Raw genomic sequence first — 13,178 nt, 5'->3', positions numbered from 1 at the left:
AATGGACATGATCTCAAGTAGACTCTTGGAGATAATGAGGGGCAGAGAGGCCTTCCGTGCTAAAGTCCAAGGGGACACAAAGAGTCTGACAAGACTTTGTGACTGAACAACAACAGGATATCAGTTAATAAAATGGAAACCTCCAGGGTCTCGGTGGGGTCTCATCATATTAGAAGAATAGGAGCCTGAGTCCACTTTTTTCCACACAAATCCATCAAAGGATAGATTGCACATGGAACACCTTCCAGAAACAAATTTGTGACCAATGTTAATGAGCCCTAGAAACCGATAAAGGAAAACCAGTCTCTTAAAATGTAGGTAAGAAAAAATAAGTAATGAAAGGGAGGAAATATTTTTAGGGATTGAGACCCGCCTTGAAGAAGGAGTCTTAATGGAGGAGAAATTTGCACAAAATAAGAAACGCTCTCTCATAGGTGTCAGTCGGGGAAGAATTAGAACGGAAGAGAGGAAGAATAAAAACACAGATTATGCCAATAAATGCAATCACTATCCAAGAAATGACTCAGATGTTCCCGTCCACTGTCATACATGGGTCATCAAAGAGATGTCTGGGATGTATCAAACACACTATGGTTAGAATCAGGCATTAGTGCCCTAAGGACAATGTGACGAAGCTAAGGTAACACACAAACCTAAACTATGGGGACACTAGAGACAGAAATTTTAGAAAGGACCTTTCCTGTGAGAAGGCTCTAAGGCCACATCTTGAACAATGGCATACTCACAGAACAGAAGATTGTGCACTAGAAAATACCAAAGGAGACCAAGCCAGTGTCCATTTAAGACCCATTTCTCCACTGAGGGAGAGAGGAACGTGTACGACTGTCAGAGGAAGAAGGAAATAGGCTCATAGAATCTTTGCCCCAGACACATGCCCTGCCAATCTCTAAGCTAGCTGACAGTTGCTGGTGATGAATTCCTCACTTCATGGACAGTTCACATAGCCCAGAAACATGACAGCCTGCGGTCACTTAGCCTGAGGAGACAAATGGAACACTTGAGACTGTGCCCTCTGAAGACACGGTCAGCAAATGGAGTGGCTGAGACCAGAAAGTTGCATAAAATGCATGGACCACCTGGGACTGTGCCTTGCTTCCAACCAGTCACCCGAGGTTTTGGACTTGGGAAGAGCACAAATCACATAGCCAATAGTGGTCATGGCCCTTGCCAAGCACCTAACTGCCTGATTGGCTGAGAAGTGCATGAAACACAGGGCACACTTGGGACTGTGCCCTCATGTATCAACCAGGAGTCTGAGCAGGGTGGACCCAGAAAGTACATTCCACATCTGTCATTGACAAGCCCGATGTGATCAATAGACCTCAAGCACTCCCCCGCCCCCATCCCAATGGCCTTTGTTTTCTGTATCCCACCTCTCACCCCCAAACACTGAACAGGTGAGGTCGAATAAGAGGCTACTCCACCCTCGTTTCATGGTGAAAACCAGATATGGAGAGGCTTTCAAATAAAAGAAGGAAATATAAACAAAGAAGCATAAACCAACCCAGAAGTGACAGGTTAAACGTAATAAGTCTGCAATATATGGCCAGACTGTTCAAGTGAGGAACAACAGTCACCTTTGACAAGTACAAGCTTCAACAAGAGACTGTCTGACACTGAATTGACACCAAAAATCACACAACTACTTTAAAATTCTGAGATCTATTCCCTCTATATTTTTTAAATTTATTTATTCTATTAGAAGGTTAATTACTTTATATTATTGTATTGGTTTTGCGGTACATTGGCATGAATCTGCCCCAGGTGTTCATATGTTTTCCATCTTGAACCAGCCTCCCACCTCCCTCCCCATCCCATCCATCTAGTTCATCCCCGTACACCAGCCCCGAACATCCTGTATCATGCATCGAACCTGGACTGGCGATTCGTTTCACATATGATAATATACATGTTTCAATGCCATTATCCCATCATCCCACCCTCGCCCTCCCCCACAGAGTCCAAAAGACTATTCTATACATCTGTGTCTCTTTTGCTGTCTCGTATATAGGGTTATCCTTATCACCTTTCTAAATTCCATATATACGTCTTAGTGTACTGTATTGGTGTTTTCCTTTCTGGCTTACTTCACTCTGTATAATAGGCTCCAGTTTCTATGTGATTTCTTTAACTTTAAATTATTTTAGTCCTTTATTGTAACCTAAACGTTTATTTCTATTAACTATTATTAGCTTTCAAGCAAAACACAAGTAAATCTATTTTTTAAACACTTTTTATATATGAGAGAAAGAATTTGGACTCCGTTTTCGTTTTTTACACTATTTAAACAAGTCCATATTTTATTTTTGGTTCTTAACTTTCTCTTTCCAAAAATTGATATCAATGTTGTGACTTTAGTAACAAAATCTTTATGATCTGATTTCACTTATGGATTCGTTTTCCCGAATTGATTGCTCTCTCCCCTTTCAACTCTCCCATATCTCCCCCTAGGCACCTCTTTCTCCCTCTTTCCTTTTCTCTGCTGTCTGAAATTCTGTGAATCCCTTTGATTCTTTCTGGATGAGGAGAATTGTGCCACCATTAACCTCGGGTTTTATCTTCTGTATTGCATGGATTTTTGATGTTACTGCAACCTGGGAACAGAAACCCAGAGGCCAGGGCGTCGATTCCAGAACTTTAGATCAACATTGAACTCCTTACCTCAAGGAATATTAAAGGACAAGCACACACCCCAGAGTTTCCGTGTCTACATGGAAAGCAATCTCCACACTTGAGTCAGTAAGTTCAATACAAGAGAACCCAGAGCTATTCCCCAGTAAAACAGAAACTCAACAATGAATAGGATAAAAGCCATGCCAGACTCACAAACACCCCAAAGCACAGTCCATGAACAATTCATTGCACTTCAGAGAGAAGTGATACAGATCTGCCTGCCAGGGAACACACACAAATGATCCGAAACACTAAACCTTGAGAAGTCACTGGTCTTATCCCACCCACAAAAGACAGGTTCCACAACATAGTGGAGCTATAATTCTCCAGCCTGCAGAAAGGGGACCCAAATCACAGTAATCGAAACAGAATGAAAAGGGAGAGAAATATGCAGCTGCTGAAGGTAAATTATAAAAAAAAAAAAAAAAACAAACACAAAAACAAAGAAAAGTAGAGGAGTTAGGAAGTTTTCCTGGAAAAGAATTCAGAATAATGAGAGTAAAGATAAAAATCTTGAAAGAGATGTAGAATTACCAGTAAATACACTAGGGGACTGGAATGAGTAGAAATAAACATGTTTAACATGGATCTAGAAGAAATAAAGAGTCAAGTAGTAAAAATCAATACAATATCTGAGATTAACAACACCCTGGAAGGAACCAACAGTAGAATAATTGAGACAGAGAAAGAACTAATTAGGTGGAGGCCGAAAGGAGGAAATACATGAAGCACAGTGAGGTGTGCAACGAAAACAACAAGTTAAACAGGTAAAGCTCAGCAGTGATGAATGTCCCACAATGAGAAACTTAGGTGTCGAGAAGGAGAACACCAAAACAAAAAGGGATGGGGTACTTGTAAGATTCTCGAGGAAGTAAACGTTGAAAGCACCCTTAAATGAGTCAAGACGAAAGAATTGGGACCAGACATGAAACAAGTGAATGTTCAAAACAGGGAAAAGAAAGTGACAAATCTCTGTATTGTCACTCAGCTTATGTGAGTCTACATTAGAGTATACTATTAAAATACCAGATGAGTAAATCACAAGCTTGCATCAAGGATTGGGAGAAACATAAACAGCCTCAGATTATATAGATGACAACACTGAAACAAATAGAAAGTGAAGAAAAAATAAAGAGTCTTTTGATGAGGGTGAATGAGAAGAGTGCAAAACCATGCTGACAACTCAACATTCAGGAAAACAAAGAAAAAGGCATCTGGTCCCATCACTACTTGGTAAATAGAAGGGGTAAACATGTGAACTTCCAGATGTTCCAGTTGGTTTTAGAAAAGGCAGAGGAAAGAGAGCTGAAATTGCCAACATCCGATGGATCAAGGAAAAAGCAAGAGAGATCCAGGAAAACATCTCTTTCTGCTCTATTGACTATGCAAAGCCTTTGACTGTGTGGACCACAATAAATGGTGGAAAATTTTGGAAGAGAGGAGAATAACAGACCGCCTGACCTGTCTCTTGAGAAAACTGTATGCAGGTCAGGAAGCAGCAGTTAGTGCTGGACATGGAACAACAGACTGGTTCCAAATAGGAAAAGGAGTATGTCAAGGCTGTATATTCTCATGCTGCTTATTTAACTTATATGCAGAGTACATGATGAGAAACACTGGGCTGGAAGAAGCACAAGCGGGAATCAAGGTTGCTGGGAGAAATATCAATAACCTCAGATATGCAGATGACAGCATATCTGCCCTTTAGGGCAGAAAGTGAAGAGGAATTGAAAACCTTCTTGATGAAGGTGGAAGAGGAGAGTGAAAAACTTGGATTAAAGCTCAACATTCAGAAAGCTAAGATCATGGCATCTGGTCCCATCACTTCATGAGAAATAGATGGAGAAACAGTGGAAACCATGCAAGACTTTCTTTTTAAGGTCCAAAATCACTGCAGATGCTGATTGAAGCCATGAAATTAAAAGATGCTTACTCCTTGGAAGAAAAGTTAAGACCAACTTAGATAGCATATTAAAAACCAGAGACATAACTTTGCCAACCAAGGTCGGTCTAGTTAAGGCTGTGTATTTTCCAGTGGTCAATATGGATGTGAGAGTTGAACTGTGAAGAAGGTTGAGTGCAGAATTGATGCTTTTGAACGGTGGTGTTGGAGGAAATTATTGAGACTCACTGCAAGGAGATCCAACCAATCCGTTCTCCAGGAGATCAGTCCTGGGTGTTCATTGGAAGGACTGAAGCTGAGGCTCAAACTCCAATACTTTGGCCACGTGATGCGAAGAGTTGATTCATTGGAAAAATCTCTGATGCTGGGAGAATTGGGGGCAGGAGGAGAAGGGATAACCGAGGATGAGATGGCTGGATGCCATCACCGATTCGACCGACATGAGGTAGAGTGAACCCCAGGAGTTGGTGATGGATAAGGAGGCCAGACATGCTGTAATTCATGGGGTAGCAAACAGTAGGACACGACTGAGACTGTTCTGAACTAAACTGAAATATGTGGAAACAGTGACAGGCTTCATTTTCTTTGGCTTGAAAATTACTAAGAATAGTGATTGCAGTCATCAAATTAACTGTCACTTGCTTTTGGATATAAAAGCTCTGACAAACCTAGACATTGCATTAAAATGAAGACACACCACCTTATTAATTCTCAGTTAAATATAAATGTCAAAGATGGTTACCCTGGTCTAACTCAAAGAAACTAAGTCATGCCATATGGGGCCACCCAAGACAGGCAGGACATGGTGGAGAGGTATGACAGAATGTGGTCCACTGAAGAAGGGAATGGAAAACCACTTGAGTGTACCTGCCTTGAGAACCCCAAGAACAGTATGAAAAGGCAAAGTAATAGGATACTGAATGAGGAATTCCCCAGGGTGGGAGGTGCCCAGTATGCTCCTATTGATCAGTGGATAAAAAACTGCAGAAAGAGGGAAGGGATGGAGCCAAAGCAAAAGCAGTATCCAGTTGTGGATGTTACTGGTGATAGAAGCAAGGTCCGATGCTGCAATGAGCAATAATGCATAAACCTGGAATGTAATGTCCGTGAATCAAGGCAAACTGGAAGTGGTCAAATGAGATGGCAAGAGTGAATGTAGACATTCTAGGAATCAGTGAACTAAAATGGACTAAATGGGTGAATTTAAGTCAGATGACTCAGATGATTATATCTGCTACTCTGGGCAGGAATACCTTAGAAGAAAGGGAGGAGCCACCATGGTCAACAAAAGAGTCCAAAATGCTGTACATGGATGCAGTCTCCAGAACGACAGAATGAAATGTGTTCATTTCCAAGAAAAACCATTCAATATTATAGTAATCCGAAGCTATGCACCAACCAGTAACGCTGAAGCAGCTGAAATTGAACGGTTCTATGAAAACCTACAGGACTTTTAGAAATAATACTAAAAAAAAAAAGATGCCATTTTTATTATAGAAGACTGGAATGTAAAATGTAGGAAGTCAAGAAATACATTGAGTAACAGGCAAACTTGGCCTTGAAGCAGTGAATGAAGCAGGGCAAAGGCTAATAGAGGTTTGCCAAGAGAATGCACTGGTCATAGCAAACACCCTTTTTCAACAACACAAGAGAAGACTCTACACATGGACATCACCAGATGGTTAACAAGGAAATCGGATTGATAATATTCTTTTCAGACAAAGATGGAGAAATTCTATACCGTTAGCAAAAATAAGACCAGGAACTGCCTGTGGCTCAGATCATGAACCCCTTGTAACCAAATTCAGACTTAAAATGAAGAAAGTAGGGAAAACCACTACACCATTCACATATGACCTAAATCAAATCCCTTATGATTATACAATGGAAGTGAGAAATAGATTTAAGGGACTAGATATGGTAGATAGAGTGCCTGATGAACTCTGGACGGAGGTTTTTGACATTGTATAGGAGACAGGGACCAAGACCATGCCTATGGAAAAGAAATGCAAAAAAGCAAAATGGCTGTCTGAAGAGCCCTTACAAATAGCTGTGAAAAGAAGAAAAGTAAAAAGCAAAGGAGAAAGGGAAAGATATAAGCATCTGAATACAGAGATCCAAAGAAGAGTAAGGAGAAATAAGAAAGCTTTCTTCAGTGATCGATGCAAAGAAATAGAGGAAAACAACAGAATAGGAAAGATAAGAGATCTCCTCAAGAAAATTGGAGATACCAAAGGAATGTTTAATGTAAAGATGGGCTCGATAAAGGACAGATATATTATGGACCTAAGAAAAGCAGAAGATAGTAAGAACAGGTGGCAAGAATACACAGAAGAACTATGCAAAAAAGATCTTCACGACCAAAGTAGTCAGGATGGTGTAATCACTGACCAAGAGCCAGACATCTTGGAATGTGAAGTCAAGTGGGCCTTAGAAAGCATCACTACGAACAAAGCTAGTGGAGGTGATGGAATTCCAGTTGAGCTACTTCAAATCCTGAAAGATGATACTGTGAAAGTGCTGCACTCAATATGCCAGCAAATTTGGAAAACTCAGCAATGGCCACAGGACTGGAAAATGTCACTCTTCATTCCATTCCCAAAGAAAGGCAATGCCAAAGAATATTCAAACGACCTCACAATTGCATTCATCTCACACACTAGTAAATTCACGCTCAAAATTCTCCCAGCCAGGCCTCAGCAATACGTGAACCATGAACTTCGAGATGTTCAAGCTGGCTTCAGAAAAGGCAGAGAAACCAGAGATCAAATTGCCAACATCCTCTGGATCATGGGAAAACTAAGAGAGTTCGAGAAAAAACATCTATTTCTGCTTCATTGACTATGCAAAATCCTTTTACTGTGGAGATCATAACAAACTGTGGAAAATTCTGAAACAGATGGGAATACCAGACCTCTTGAGAAAACTCTTGAGAAACCTGTATGCAGGTCAGGAGGCAACTGTTAGAACTGAACATGGTACAACGGACTGGTTCCAAATAGGAAAAGGAGTGTGTCAAAGTTGTATATTGTCACCCTGCCTATTTAACTTCTATGCAGAGTACATCATGAGGAACAGTGGGCTGGAAGAAGGGAAAGGCTGGAATCAAGATTGCTGGGAGAAATGTCAATACCCTCAGATATGAAGATGACATCACCCTTATGGCAGAAAGTGAAGAGAAACTCAAAAGCCTCTTGATGATAGTGAAAGCGGAGAGTGAAAAAGTTGATTTGAAACTCCACATTCACAAAACTAAGATCATGGCATCTGGTCCCATCACGGCATGGGAAATAGATGGGGAAACAGTGGAAACAGTGTCAGACTTTGTTTTCTGGGCTCCAAAATCACTGTGGATGCTGATTGCCGCCATGAAATTAAAAGAAGATCACTCCTTGGAAGGACATTTCTGACCAACCTAGATAGCATATAAAAGAGCAGAGACATTACTTTGCCAACAAAGGTCCGTCTAGCCAGGGCTATACTTTTTCACGGGATCATGTATGGATATGAGACTTCGATTGTGAAGAAAGCTGATAGCTGAAGAATTAATGCTTTTGAACTGTGGTGTTGGAGAAGATCTTGAGTCCCTTGGAATGCAAGGAGATCCAATCAGTCCATTTTAAAGGAGATCAGTCCTGGATGTTCATAAGAAAGACTGATGCTGAAGCTGAAGCTCCAATACTTTGGCCACCTAATATGAAGAGCTGACTCACTGGAAAAGACTCTGATGCTGGGAGGGATTGGGGGCAGGAGGAGAAGGGGACGGCAGAGAATGAGAGGGCTGGATGTCATCATTGCCTCGATGGCGGTGGGTTTGATTGAACTCCGGGAGTTGGTAAAGGACACGGAAGCCTGGCAAGGTGTGACTCAGGGGTTTCAAAGAGTTTGAAACGACTGAGGGACTGAACTCAACGTGAACTGAACTGAATGATGGTAATGTTGGAGGCTGTGGGATGTTGTTGAGTAATGTATATAGCTTTTGACTGCTAATTTATTTAGCACTTTTATTGCTAGTTCAGGAAATACTTTAAATACTTCATTTGGCAAGCACCATGTCATCACTTCATGGGAAATAGATGGAAAAACAGTGGAAACAGTGTCAGACTTTATTTTCTGGGGCTCCAAAATCACTGCAGATGCTGATTGCAGCCATGCAATTAAAAGACGCTTACTCCTTGCAAGGAAAGTTATGACCAACCTTGATAATATATTGAAAAGCAGAGACATTACTTTGCCAACCAAGGTCCGTCTAGTCAAGGTTATGGTTTTTTCCGTGGTCATGTATGGATGTGAGAGTTGGACTGTGAAGAAAGCTGATCACTGAAGAATTGATGCTTTTGAACTGTGGTGTTGGAGAAGACTCTTGAGAGTCCCCTGTACCGCCAGGAGATGCAACCAGTCCATTCTAAAGGAGATCAATCCTGGGTGTTCATTGGAAGGACTGATGCTAAAGCTGAAGCTGCAATACTTTGGACACCTCATGCGATGAGTTGACTCACTGGAAAAGACTCTGATGCTGGGAAAGGTTCGGGTGGGAGGAGAAGGGGACGACTGAGAGTGAGATGGCTGGATGCATCACCGACTCTGTGGGCATGAGTTTGAGTGAACTCCGGGATTTGGTGATGGACAGGGAGGCCTGGAGTGCTGTGATTCATGGGGTCGCGGAGAGTCGGGCAGGAAACTGAGCGACTGAACTGAACTGAACTGAACTGATGTCTTACCTGATGTGAAAGATACACAAGGCAACTTGGGTACAGATACAACACATAGAAGAATTGGACATCTGTGGTTAACTTGGTAGGAAAGAAGACAGGTTCTTTCCATTCCCAAGTAAGTGTTTAGGAAAAGTTGTGAAATGTGGCTTATTATGACTGAAAATATGTTGCCTGACTGTAGCTCTAGAATTTCTGTGAAACAGATAGATAATGAAGCTTGTAATGGAAAGTAATGTCATGTCTTCCAAGAACTGATTACCTTGCTGAGATGCTGCATTCATCTCAAGGATTTAAGTCTATCTTTGTAGGAACAGCAAAGCAACATCAAAATATACATGAGGAAATATAGGGTGGTGTGTTTGTGGGAGGAAATAAAGGCATGACATAAGGAGAGCAGAGCAAGAATGACCCTTTTTAATACAACTTGTAAAATGCCTATCTTTTGCTGACTGTGGTGCAATCCTTGGCTATGTCATGTTATCATTGGCATCCCATCATGGTATGTTAGTGATCATGATTATCGAGTAGGCTACATCTATATTTTCAAGTGAAACACATTTTATTTTTTTAATGCAGTAAACCTTCTGCCTAACCTCTTAGCTTTCTTTTCAATGACTGCTATAATATAATAAAACTGAGAAAGCATTAAAATATATATGCTCTTTTGTTGTTTCTAAATTTGATTTGTATCTGATCCTTCCCCCTTACCATCCTATCTTAGACACCCAGTCATTTCTGCCTGGATGATTTCACAAGTCAATTTATTTACATTTTGCCTTTTCACATTGTTTACATTTTCTATTTCTTCAAACAATTCATTAGGTGCAATGTACCTATGATGCGCACTGAATGTTTCCTTGAACAGAAAATTTTATATTAAAGTAGAACAAAATATCCAGGGACTGAAATGCTCATTTACTCTTAATTATTTCAAAGTGAAATTGACACTATGAAAATGAGCATATAAGTTTATTCTTCAAATAAGAGAATTGTAGGAATTTGTTGACATCTCCCAACATTAATTTAATCTTCAGTATCGTGCATAATCTGACACCTATTTGGTACACCAGTTGTATTAGAATGATTTTTAAATAATGAAGACGATTGATGTATTGACCTAGAAAGAGAGGCAACAATGTATCAGAGATCTCCGGTACTGGGAAACATGAATGGGCTGCGTGTTTTATTTTAGGGGAAGGTTTGTCATGGACTGCCACATGAACGTACACATCTGGAAAAGTAGAAGTTTCCACCCTCAGTCCAAAATCACTGTTGCATAATGGAGATACAATATGGTACGGCAAAACAGAAGTAGACATAGCTGCCACAGTATGTCAAATAGACACTGCAGCCATTTTGGGTATATTAGCTGCTAGGTGAAACCCCGTAAACAGTGCTCCACCTAGATTGTGGGATGGAGGGGGAGATGGGAGGGTGTTCCGAAAAGGAGGATATACATATATATATATATATATACATATACATATATACATATTTCTATGCCTGATTTATTTTAAATTCTGACAGAATACAGAAAAATTCGGTAAAACAATTACCCTTCCATTTAAAAAAAAAAAAAATAAGAGAAACAGCAGGGTGATGTATCACAGTATGCTCCTGTGGTCTAACTGATATTGATGATGGAGAAGAGAAATAATTTCAAGTTAGGGCACTTGTATCAGCAACAATTTGGATGGCAGAACGCTATAGTATGAATGGCACACTTAAACTTCTGCAGGTTGAAAATGCATTCAATTCTCTAGTTCCAGGATTGAAGTCAGAATTATGACCATCCACATTACCCGTTGCTTTAATATGCTTCTTCTTTTTATCTCGGATTAATGAAGGTACTGTAGAGACATTTTCCTGATCAACTCTTCTTTTGATTCTTACTAAATGTGAGGATAACCTTGTTCAAAATATGGTTATGATAGAACTGAAACTAAAACCAAATGGGGAAAAATATTTAACTCTTTCAACCAACATAGATCAGTAAAGCAAAGAAAAATGGATTCCTTTAATCATAAAATGTAAATAGTATCAAATAATCATCTTCCATTAGTAGTTTTTAAAACTTTCATAGTCGTAGAAATAATGATCCTCAAGTAAAATATATTATAAGTCTAAGGTAAATATCATTTAAATACCTTTAGGATTTGAAATTTTCCCAATTATTTTTTGGTCAAAATATAATTTAAGCCATTTTTATTAATCTGGACAAACAAATGCCAGAGAGAAGACATCACCAAATGCTCAACACTGAAATCAGATTGATTTTATTCTTTCAGTCAAAGATGGAGAATCTCTATACAGACAGCAAAAACAAGACCAGGAGCTGACTGTGGCACAGATCATGAACTCCTTGTTGCAAATTCAGACTGAAATAGAAGGAATTGGGGAGAACCCCAATACCATTCATGTATGACCTAAGTCAATTCACTTATGACTATACAGTGGAAGTGAGAAATAGTTTTAAAGGACTAGATCTGACAAAGAGGGTGCCTGATAAATTGTGGGTGGATGTTCATGACATTGTACAGGAGACAGGAATCAAGATCATCCCCAAGAAAAAGAAATGCAAAAAAGCAAAATGGCTGTCTGAGGAGGCCTTACAAATGGCTGTGAAAGAAGGGAAGTGTAAAGAACAGGAGAAAAGGAAATTTATACCCATTTGAATGTAGAGTTCCAATGAATAGCAAGGAGAAACAAGAAAGACTTCCTCAGTGATCAATGCAAACAAATGGAGGAAAGCAATAGAATGGGAAAGACTAGACATATCTGCAGGATAATTAGAAATACTGAGGCAGCATTTCATGCAGCGGTGGGCTCAATAAAGGACACAAATGTTAGGAACCAAAGAGAAACAGAAGATATTAAGAAGAGGTGGTAAGAATACACAGAAAAACTGTAGATAGAAGATCTTCAGGACCCAGAAAATCAAGATGGTGTGATCATTCACGTAGAGCCAGACATCCTGGAATGTGAAGACAAGTGGGCCTTAGGAAGCATCACTATGAACAAAACTAGAGTAGGTGATGGAATTCCAGTTTAGCTATTTCAAATCCTGGAAGATGATGCTGTGAAAGTGCTGCACTCAATATGCCAGCAAATTTGGAAAACTCATCAGTGGCCACCGGACTGGAAAAGTCAGTCTTCATTCCAATCCCAAAGAAAGGCAATACCAAAGAATGCTCAAAGTACAGCATAATTGCTCTCATCTCACAAGCTAATCATGCGTTGCTAGAAACTGTCTTTAAAAACTAAATCATGAGTGGCCTACAGAGGCCCGTAGAGTCATATCTCTGGTCTTTCCAAAGGTATGTACAGATATGAGAACACCAAGGGATTACTGAATGTGAACTGCTCTCCTGGGGAAGACTTGTGAGATTCTTTTGAACTGCAGGAGTACCAAACAAATGAATTGTAAAAAAATCAACTTTGAAGACTCATTGGAAGGACTGATGCTGAAAATAAAGCCTCAAAGCTTTGTCCTATTGAGGCAAAGAGCTGACTCATTAGAAAAGACCGTGATCTATAGAAAGTGTTGAAAGCAAGGGGATCAGTAGGTGAGAGAGGATGAGACATCTGGAGAGCATCAGCGATTCAAAGGACATTATCTTGGGGAAACTATGGGAGAGAGTGAGGGACAGAGAGGCCTCTTGTGCTAGAGTCCAAAGGGATACAAAGGGTCAAACATAGCTTAGTGGCTGAAGAACAATAGCATTTCAGTTAATAAGATGGGTCTTGCCGGATGGCAGTTGGTCGCAAAATATCAGAGGAATAGGAGGACAAGACCACTCCCTCCCAAACAAATTCATCTAAGCATCGACTGCACATGGAAGAACTTCCAGACAAAAAATTGTGAA

The sequence above is a fragment of the Moschus berezovskii genome, chromosome Y (assembly GCF_049115385.1).
Source record: "Moschus berezovskii isolate FMDL1 chromosome Y, NW_MosBer_1.0, whole genome shotgun sequence".
Classification (NCBI taxonomy): Eukaryota; Metazoa; Chordata; class Mammalia; order Artiodactyla; family Moschidae; genus Moschus; species Moschus berezovskii.
Note: the sequence above shows the minus strand (reverse complement) of the source record.